The sequence below is a fragment of the Amblyomma mixtum genome, chromosome 10 (genome assembly GCF_055824585.1).
Source record: "Amblyomma mixtum isolate Tamu chromosome 10, ASM5582458v1, whole genome shotgun sequence".
Taxonomy (NCBI): Eukaryota; Metazoa; Arthropoda; class Arachnida; order Ixodida; family Ixodidae; genus Amblyomma; species Amblyomma mixtum.
This window is the reverse complement of record NC_143021.1, coordinates 61,332,241-61,342,829: the sequence shown is the minus strand read 5'-3', so window position 1 is coordinate 61,342,829 and position 10,589 is coordinate 61,332,241. Positions and strand designations below refer to the sequence as shown.

At 43.8% G+C, this 10,589-nt stretch overlaps 1 pseudogene; it reads left to right on the top strand.

Annotated features, from left to right (window-relative positions):
• The first annotated feature begins 374 nt into the window (after nt 1-374).
• LOC149325917 (uncharacterized) lies at nt 375-3,138 on the top strand (annotated as a pseudogene).
• Nucleotides 3,139-10,589: the final 7,451 nt, after the last annotated feature.

Sequence of the window (10,589 nt, the reverse complement as noted above, 5' to 3'; positions counted from 1 at the left end):
TCCCCATCTACGCTGCTTCCCATTCGCCGTATTGCCTTAACATTTTGCGAAAGCGGCTCTCTGGAATTTTTGATTCCCTGAAAAACGCGTTTAGCCGCTGTCATGCGACAGGGTACAGATATGTATTATAGCTAGTTGATCACCTACTATGTTCTACTAGCTAATCTTTTCTGAAGAGAAACGTTTAAACACCAACAACACCTACTTTATTGAAAAGTGCACTCTGAACTGCTTTGGGAACTTGACTTCTGCACTTGAAGCACATCATACTTCAAGCTTAGAGGTGTAATTCCTCTGATGTACTTTTTTTTCTAATCTTCCTTTCAGAAGGAGCCTTCTTTGACGTCGTGCCTTTTAACCAGCGATAGCATGACATGCCCGTATGTTGACAGCAAGGCATTTCAAGGTTCCTTCCTTGCTTTCAAGTGTGGCATCTCTATTTTTATTCCTTGGGATATTTCAACTCTGTACCCAAAGACAGCTCGGGATAAGGCACTCTTCTTCTTTTCTACAGGGGCCAAGACATTGGTTCTCTGTAACCATCGAAAGCAAGCTGCCGAACACTTGGTTCAAATGTTTTGTACACAATAAAATATTTTTTGAAATAAATCACTGCAATTTCATCGACGCATTTATCCTGGGAAGGCTTTAAAATGAGCCCTCCATAGGAATACTTTATTTCAAATGGGCTTCCTCATCAAGTGAAATAATAAACTCGTATGGGCATCATGAATGTTACCTTATAGTATGGGAAACTGCTAAAAAAATTTCCTGTCAAAACTACTTAAAATGAACAGGCACGTACTCCTGAAATGTACTATAAAAGTAGCTGCAAAGGAGTATATAATACTTCTGTTAATTGCCATGCCAACTCCTTTGTGATCGCAAATTTACTCCTGAATAAACTCCCGTCTAGAGAGCGGTAACACTTCACTCCTTCCAGCACTCCGAAAGTACCCCTTCAAACAGAGGAGTAGACGATATACTCCTATTCTGAGGAGTATCTAAAACCTCTTTTCGGGAGTGCGCTACGTGATGAGCCATTTACTCCTTTTTGGGAGTTTTTCGGTTTGCAGTGTGTAACGCACGGTGAAGTCGTAACGCTGGAGAGTAGCGACCATCGCGCTGAGCGTCCGCCCGGTTCGCCTAGGCGCCTCAGCTACGTGAGTGCCATGTGATCAGTCTCAATCACGGAAGCTACTCCTTCGACGTAGTAGTCGAACTTCCGCGCAGCGAACATTATCGCGAGTCACTCTTTTTCTGTCATATGTACGCGAAAACTCACGCGAACGCGACAGCGGCAAGCGACTAGCGACGCCGTCGCGCGAAGCGAAATGCCCGTGTCGCTTGTCGTGTCGCTCGGATCTGCACTCACAGAAAATTTCGCTCGTCGCCCGGAAGTTGCGTACGCGATTAGCCAATAGCAGCTAATCCGGCAGCGTACGTCACTGCCGGTAATTTCGCGCGCTTTCTCGAAAGTCCCGCATTTTGCGTTGGCAAGGTTCTTCGCACTAACATCGCACACGCTCAAGCCCAAGTCTTCAACGAGACGCTCATCGACGCCGTGGAGTGCGAGCGGGTTCTTTGGGACCTACAACAAAAAAACTACAAAGCGCGCAACGTGTCAGAAGCGGCGTGGCGCCGAGTAGCCGCAGCCGTCGGTGCAACAGGTGAGTGGTTTTGTAAACAAAGAATTCAGTTGGTGCCATCGACTATACGAAATGCTGACCGTACGCCGAGTGCGGCTTTTGGCAAGTGCTGTGTTTTAGGACGTGGCAAGCTGTGTAACGTCGAGCGATCGTAATCGTTCGCTAGAATATGCGCTCCGCCGGGCAGCAGATTTGCATGCCAAATGCATGATTTATTTCGATACAGGCTTTCACCTGATAGCCAATTTACTGCGATTTTCATTCCTACGCAGTTCCTGATGTAAAAAGCAGATGGAAAAATCTGCGCGACACATTCCGGAGGGTGTTCAAAGGGCGCATGCAGGCGAGCAAAAGCGATGCTGGAGCGGAAGAAATTGAAGAGACGTCAACCTGGCCTTTCTACGAAAGGCTGCTCTTCCTGCGGGACACAATTCGCAGTAGACCGTAAGTCCATTTGGAGTAGAATGGAAAGTTGGGCGAGTTGGTATACGTTCATTTTGGGTGGAAAAAATGTCTTCCGTCCTTTTCGCGCTGTTTTTTCCATCCATTTGGAGGTTATTATTGCATTTCACTTAAAGGTATGCTGTCAAGTGCAGTTTCGCGCCGCCGCGGTGGCTCAGTGGTTATGGCGCTTGGCTGCTGACCCGAAAGAGACACGGGTTAGATCGCGGCCGCGGCGGTCGCATTTCGATGGAGGCGAAATGCTAGAGGCCCGTGTACTGAGTGACGTCAGTGCACGCACATTAAAACCCCAGGTGGTCGAAATTTCAGGAGGCCTTCACTTTGGGACACTTAAACCCCCATAAACCAAACCATGTGCGGTTTCGGCAGTCCTCCACGATTTACAAAATTTTTTTTCACAGAACAAGAAAACCAAGGCCCAATGACATTTCTTTTCTGCCATGTTGAAAATTATTGTTGCGAATTATTTGTATTTGCTGCGTTTTAAATAATTTGAGCAGGCCATTGTCTTCAAGTGCATTTAAACTTTCAAGGGCTTCATTCATTTCCCTGATTGAAACTAGAGGTACTTTCTTATCTTTTACCTTACTGTAGGACCTCGGGCAACGTGAAGGCACTGCCGCACAACCCTGCGGAACCTGCGTATATTGTGTCCCTGCCCCAATACAACTGTGACGACACGGCACAAGAAAGTGCTGAGCAACTTTTTGAGCAGATGTACTCCAATGGGTATGCCTCGCCGTCCAGTCCTAGGCAAAGCTCAGCTCCAGCCCCAAATGCCACAGTTGAGCCTGCACCTGAAACGCCCAGCGCAGGTCCACGCAAAAAAAAGCAAAACAGATAAATAGACAAAGAAATCGATATGCTAGGCGAAATACTACAGAAGAAGCCAGATGCCCTTGATCACTTTGGGGCATTTCTTGTGGAGAAGATGCGGGAAGTGCCAGAAAGCCTGCACAGTGCGATGCAGATAAAGGTGCTGCGGGATGTAGTAGGATTTATACCAGAAAAATTATTTATTTGCTAGAAGCACTACTAGAACTGCTAAAACTGCTGGAAGCAATATGAGAGGGAACACAGGAGCATAAGGTCGCCGTGCTTCGCAAAGTGAATCATCAGTGTAAGGCGCATGCAAAGTAAGCATGGCCGACTACTCTTCCCAAGCATTTTCTGGCAGCGGTGGCAGCGACGGAGGGACGTGGCCTGATTCCTCGTCTGTTTCTACCTTTTTACAGTTTACACCAGCCGCTGATTTTCTTCGGCCCTGCGTAGCCTCCAGCCTGGATTTCTGCTACCTTTTGCGGTCTTCAGCCTGACGCACCGATAGGCGTATCAAGTTTATCCGTACGACTGCACCGAAATCCACCGCCCCTTGGTGTTATCGACGGAATCACCTGAAAGCGAACTTTTCGACTGGTGTCGTGCCGCGGAACATTTCATTTCTGGCAGCGGTGGCAGCGACGGAGGGACGTGGCCTGATTCCTCGTCTGTTTCTACCTTTTTACAGGTTGGTAGTATTGTTTTTGGCACATTGCGAGCAGTTGTCGCTTTTCTTTTTATCCCCTCTGCTGCAAATCCGCTGCCAGTGTGTTTTTACTTTTTGCTGTTGACTTGCCGATTTTTGTTTTTACTTCTGCCACCACTGCCTACTGCTGCCTACTGATCTTTATGTTGTATGGTGCTGCTTTCATTTGCTTTTTTTTAATACCTTTTTGCAATCAGTTTCCGATTTTGGGTATGGGGACCGAGATAGAAAGTTTCAAGCGCGAACTTCGGAAAGAAATTAGGGAGCTGAAAAGTAGCCTGGAATTTATAAACGACGAGTTTGAAACCCTCAAGACCGAGTGTAGTGATGTGAAGAGGGAAAACTCTGAGCTACAAGCGTCTAACAAGTTACTGATGCAAGAAATTGAAGCTCTGAAAAAACAAGTGCAAGAAAATGCTTTGAAGATCACTGCCCAAGACCAGTATTCAAGGAACAGAAATATAGAAATCAAGGGAATACCACTAAACAAAAATGAAAACTTGATTGATATAATTGGCAAAGTTGGCGACACTCTTGGTGAGCCAATAACGCAGGAGGATGTTGAGGCATGCCATCGCGTACGTGCATGGAATCCATCTGAGGGCCAAAACATTGTTGTGGCTTTCAACCGCAGAGCAAAACGGGATGCGGTTGTCGAGAAGGCAAAAAAGACGAGGTTCACGACTGAAGACTTGGGATTTTCCCCCACCCAATCAGTGTTTGTAAATGAGCACCTGTGCCCGCAACTGAAAAAACTGCTCGGAGAAACTATCAGAAAGAAAAAGGAAATGGGCTGGAAATTTGCCTGGTCGAAGGGCGGAAAGATTTTTGCGCGGAAAACAGAAACTTCCACTGTCGTCCCAATCGCATGCGAAGCTGACTTAGCAAAGATATCTTGAAGTGCCACCCTCAAATGTGCTAGCTTATCTTACCGATTTTCGCGATGACCGCAACACGCGATGTCACACTCCCAAACAAAAATGGCTATCTTAGTTTTTTGCACTGCAATGCGCAGTCTGCAAAAAATAAGAATGACGAACTGACAGCTTTCTTTGACAGCTTTAGTTTCAAATTTGACGTCATCATGGTAACAGAAACCTGGTACACTTCACAAGAAGACGTACTTAGCATGGATGGCTTCAACAGCTTCTACTTAAACAGATGCCGACGCCGAGGTGGCGGCGTACTGCAACTTGTCTCCAACCGCCTTACTTGCAATATGCTCTCCGAATTCTCTGCTATGACAGCTGATTATGAAGTGTTAACACTACAAAGCCAAAACACAGTTTTTTCCGTTATATACCGCCCACCGGACGGTAAACCTGACCTCTTTTTCACGTTTCTAGATAAGTTATTAAGCTTTACATGTTCCAATCAATTGAATCTCATTATTGGTGGCGACTGTAACATAAATTTTCTTGAAGATACTTCCAGCTCCCATGAGTTTCAAACACTTCTAGATTCCTTTCACTACAGTAACGTCATAACAGAACCCACACGCATCACCTCCTGTTCTGAAAGTCTTCTTGACTTGCTTATCACAAACAAAACAACGGAGTGCGCCAAATCAGGTGTCGTTGCTGCACAGCTAAGTGATCATTTGCCAATTTATCTGATCTGCAAACAAAATGGTGTTTCGAAAAACTGTGCCAATCCCCCAATGTCTTTTCTTACACGAAATATTAACCTGAAAACTCTCAATCTTTTTCGAAGTCGGATGGAATGCACAAACTGGACCTCTGTATATGAATGCACAGATGGAAATCTAGCATATGACACGTTTATGACTGTCCTTAAGAATGTTTACGATAGTTGTTTTCATGTGAAAAGAGTAAAGAGTTCAAAAAAAATTCGCAAGCCATGTCTCACAGATGAGTGCCTCGAAATGATACGCGAAAAAGATGAATTGTACTTTCATTTCGTGAAAACTCGAAACCCTGCAGACTTTTCTGCTTTTAAAAAATACAGAAATAAAGTGACGAAGTTCTTGCGGAAATCTAAGAAAGATTACTACGAACATGTTTTTAATGAGGCATCTGGCCGCAGTGACCTCATATGGCGTGAAATAAATCATTTATTGAAACCAGGCACAAAACAGAATGATAGTCTGAAAATCACAATCAATGATCAGCAATTAACTGGTACGCAATTAGCATCTCATTTTAACTTATACTTCATAACTCTTGCAAATAGCAACTATAATGAACATGCAAAACTCTTTTTAGGTGCACCTAATGCAAACTCTGCTTTTTTTGAACCTATTACACCACAGGAAATTCACTCAGTTTTTATGTCCTGCAAAAACAGCAAAGCACGAGATATAGACGGGCTGGAAATCAGGCCTATTAAGTTTGTTGTCGACCTCCTGGTAGACGTTATTGCCCATATTTTCAATGTGTGTCTAGCCACTGGTGTCTTTCCATTGAACATGCAGAGGGCTAAAGTGACTGTCCTGTACAAATCTGGAAACAAAAATGAGCTTTCGAACTACCGCCCAGTTTCGGTGCTGCCAGTTATCTCAAAGGGATTTGAAAAAGTCATCTGTAAAAGGATTATGTCATTTTGTAATAAGCATAATGTTTTGTCGGAGCGCCAGTTTGGTTTCCGCCAAAATATGTCTACGGAACTGGCTCTTCTAACCCAAAAAGATTTCATTATCAAAGGATTCGAAGAAAGAAAAATAACATTAGGTGTTTACGTTGACTTTTCAAAGGCTTTCGACAGAATTAATCATCAAACTCTTTTCGCTAAATTAGAGCACTACGGTTTTCGTGGCATTGTCCTTGCTCTCCTAAGATCTTATTTAGAAAACAGAAAACAATGCGTTTCTATCGGAGAAGAGCAGTCCACATTACGAAGCACAGCATGCGGAGTACCACAGGGCAGTGTCCTCGGACCGGTACTCTTCAATATATACATTAATGATATAACACGGGTATCCCCAGAAGCCTCTTTGGTAATTTATGCAGATGACACGAGCTTTTTCATTCAATGTGACGATACGACGGAACTCGAGAAATTTGGAAATATTACCCTGAATAAATTGTCAGAATGGAGCAAAATTAATTCTTTAGCAATAAACAATAAAAAACAAAGGCTGTCATTTTCTCGCCATCACAAAAATTTGTTGACCGTAATCTTAATCTCTATTTAGGATCTGAGAAGATAGAAATAACAAAGGAAGTGAAAACGCTCGGTGTCACCTTTCACGAGAACTTGATCTGGGATATCCATGTAGGCTGTGTGATTAAATGTCTGGCCAGGGCTTGCGGGATACTTTGCCGATTTAGACAAGTTCTTCCACTCAAAATAAAGCTGCTACTTTATAATGCTATTTTCAATCCTCCCCTAAACTATTGTAATCTTGTATGGGGAACTACATCACTAACGAACATCAACAAACTCCTTCTTTTACAAAAAATAGCTCTCCGTCACATAGCAGATGTTCCATACGACGCTCACACAAGTGACCTGTTCCCCTTACTTGGTGTTGTTCCTGTGACACATATGTACGAGCTGAATGCCCTATTAAAATACAAATATTCCCTGAAATTTAATCGGATGCCTTTTCTACGATTATGCAATTTAACAAAACCACCCGAGGTGCCGTACAATATAAGAACAAGAGAAGTATGGTTGGTGCCGTTTTCCCGCACGAATCATGGTCACAACAGACTACAATACATTATGCCTACTTTACTTAACAACTATCATAATTCAAACACGGACATCCACACACTATCGAAACAACACCTTAAGTGTTTGTTCACTCACAATTTAGGGAGGTAACGTCAATGTTTTGAAATCTTGTTTTATTATTGCAGCCTTTTGTGCACGTATTTTTAATGGTGGCTGCATTACACTGTCTGTGGTAAAACTGTGGTCTGTGCTTCTATGCCTGCAAATGTAGCAGGAAATGTTTTTAGTCCTGTATAGCCATATATCAATTTCGCCGTTAGATGTTCTTCAGTGTGCAAAATATTGGTGATTAAGTATTAGTATTCGTCTTATTGAATCCATGTCTATCAGTTACATTGAACCAGTATTATTACTTTTTACTAATATGCAGCATTTTTGTTTGGAATTACTATGTATATTATGTATTTTGTGTTTACTATATATTTTGTGTTTACAGTTTCTATGTATACTACATGCTCTTATCTTCGTACAATTTTAATCGCAGCTTTGTATTATTTCTGCTGTTATCCGTTGCCAAGAGAAAACAAGGGGTAAGAACCGTTGTCAAGCTGCTCGAGAAGCAGCTTTTTGTTCTTATCCTTGCATTTATTTCTGTATTGAAAGAAATGCTAAATAAATTGATTTGATTTGATTTGATTTGACCCTGATGCTACCTGTTCTCGTCTATTGGGGGAGAGAGAAACAACTTTATTCCCATAGATTGGCGGGATTTAGGCCAAGCCCACCTGCCCTAAATCCCGCCAATCTATGGCAATAATGTTGTTTCTCTCTCCCCCCAATAGACGAGAACAGGTAGCATCAGGGTCATGCTTGGGAAGAGTAGTCGGCCATGCTGAGTTTGCATGCGCCTTACACTGATGATTCTCGTCTTCTATCCGTCGCAACACTTTGCGAAGAGAGGAGGACACATGCTCCAATGCTCCCTCTTATATTGCTTCTAGCTGTGCAGTCGTTGCCAAAAGTAACCAGGCTGCACGATTTGCTTCTCGGTCATCACCATCATCAACCTGACTACGCCCACTGTAGGGCAAAGGCCTCTCCCATGTCTCTCCATTTAACCCTGTCCTCTGCCAGTTGCGGCCACCGTATACCCACAAACTTCTCATCCGCCCACCTAACTTTCTGCCACACCCTGCTACGTTCGCCTTCTCTTGGAATCCAGTCCGTTACCCTTAAGGACCACCGGTTATCTTGCCTTCGCATTACATGCCCCGCCCAAGCCCATTTCTTCTTCTTGATTTCGACTAGGATGTCATTAACCCGCGTTTGTTCCCTCACCCACTCTGCCCTCTTCCGATCTCTTAATGTTACACCAATCATTTTTCTTTCCATAGCTCGCTGCGTTGTCCTTAACTTAGGCTGAACCCTCTTTGTTAGCCTCCATGTTTTTGCCCCATAGGTAAGTACTGGTAAGATACAGCTATTGTAGACTTTTCTCTCATATTGGCAAACTGCCATTCATGATCTGAGAGAACCTGCCATATGCGCTCCATGCCATTCTTATTCTTCTAGTTATTTCCCTCTCATGATCCGGATCAGTGGTCACTACCTGCCCTAAGTAGACATATTTTCTTACTACTTCCAGCTCCTTGCTACCATTTGCAAACCGCTGTTCCCTTGTTAGACTGTTGAACATTACAACGCTATCATGCCAGTCTTCAAGCTCTCTAAATCTCTGTATGGTAACGAGAACCCCTGTCCTCAACTTCCGAGAACTTTCTGGGGTTTCGGGTAGCCATGGGGGCTCTACTATACGCATGAGAAGCAAACCACGCAGCCGCTATATTCTTGAGTTGTATCCAACTATAGTGATGCTGTGATAATGATGATCCTGCCGTATGTATATTTTTGTGGAATAATCGAGGTTACATTTCTTGCATGTCTTTATTTTACAGTCAACTTTAACATCGCAGCTGCAGTGATTGTTTTGAATACTCGGGTGCCTGCATTTTTGTGAATTAAGAGGTGTTTCTCATTATAGTCTCTGATTAGTGATATCCGACTATAGTGATGCTGTGATAACTCAGAATGCAGCAGCTTTTACACTTTTGTGCAATAATGAATGTTAGGTTCCTGAACTTTGACATTACAGCTGCAGTGATTGTTTCGAATACTCAGGTGCCTGCGTTTTTGTGAAGTAAGAGGTGTCTAAGTTTTCTCATTACAGTCTTTGATTAGTGATATCCGACTATAGCAGGGTGTCAAACCGGAATTATTTCGGGTTCGGTTCTGGTTCGGGTTCACACCTTTCGGGTTCAGTTCCGGGTTCGGCTCCAGAGCGACATTCCGTTCCGGTTCGAACCGGTTCGGACCGTACTGAACCGGTTCAAACGGGTTCAAACGGGTTGAGGGCAAAAAAAAAATTTAGAACGTAGATGGGTTTTAATCAACCTTGTTATGGTGTTTACTGTTTTCTGTGCCATCGATATATAACATAAAAATACAAAAATTTCTTTAATGCGAGATGTTCTCACTCTACCCACTTTATGTATTGTCCGCGGCAAAAAGACGAATTTACGGCAAGAGCCGAAAAATGAAATAAACTCGAAATATAATGTACGGCTATGTGTATGCTATAATCCTTCTGATGATGTATAACGGGAAAAGCCGGAAGATTTTGCATCTACACAACTCTCCAGCTTGAGGAATTTCGGAGACTCCGTCGCGCGAGAAATTGGTCTCCTTGAAGCTCGAGTCAGTCGGGAATTTTTCGTACGCAGTACACTTAAGGCCGACCCACATGGAGCGAACAGACGCTGCGAATTTCATGCGGCGCGGCGGGACGCCGACGCGCTGTCGCCGTGCTGCACCACATACGGCGAAAAACAGGCGGCCGCCGCCAGACCGCAGTCCTCTCGATTTCAGTGTTGCTAAGAACGGCATGGCCTTAATTTTAGCTGCAACAACAACAAAAAAAAAAGATTTGTAAGCTTACTCTAAAGCCATTGTTTATTGGAGGGCGCATTCTCACTTTTTAGTTCAGCGTATGCTATCTCCCCTCTCCACTCCACTACCACTCGGTTTCACCGGCGCGCCGAGCCACCGGCAGCTGCTGCTAGCAGAGACGAAAAAATAGACTCAGCCTATAGTAGCGCCATGTGGTTCCCGGGACAGGAACCATTACTGTAAACAAACCGGCGCTCCTCTTAAGCCTAGAAGTGGGAGAATCGTCACTCTAAATAAAAAAAATAAAGCAAATTTATCACATAAGTTTTCTTATAGGCAAGGTGAGACGAAGCGAAATACCGGTGCTC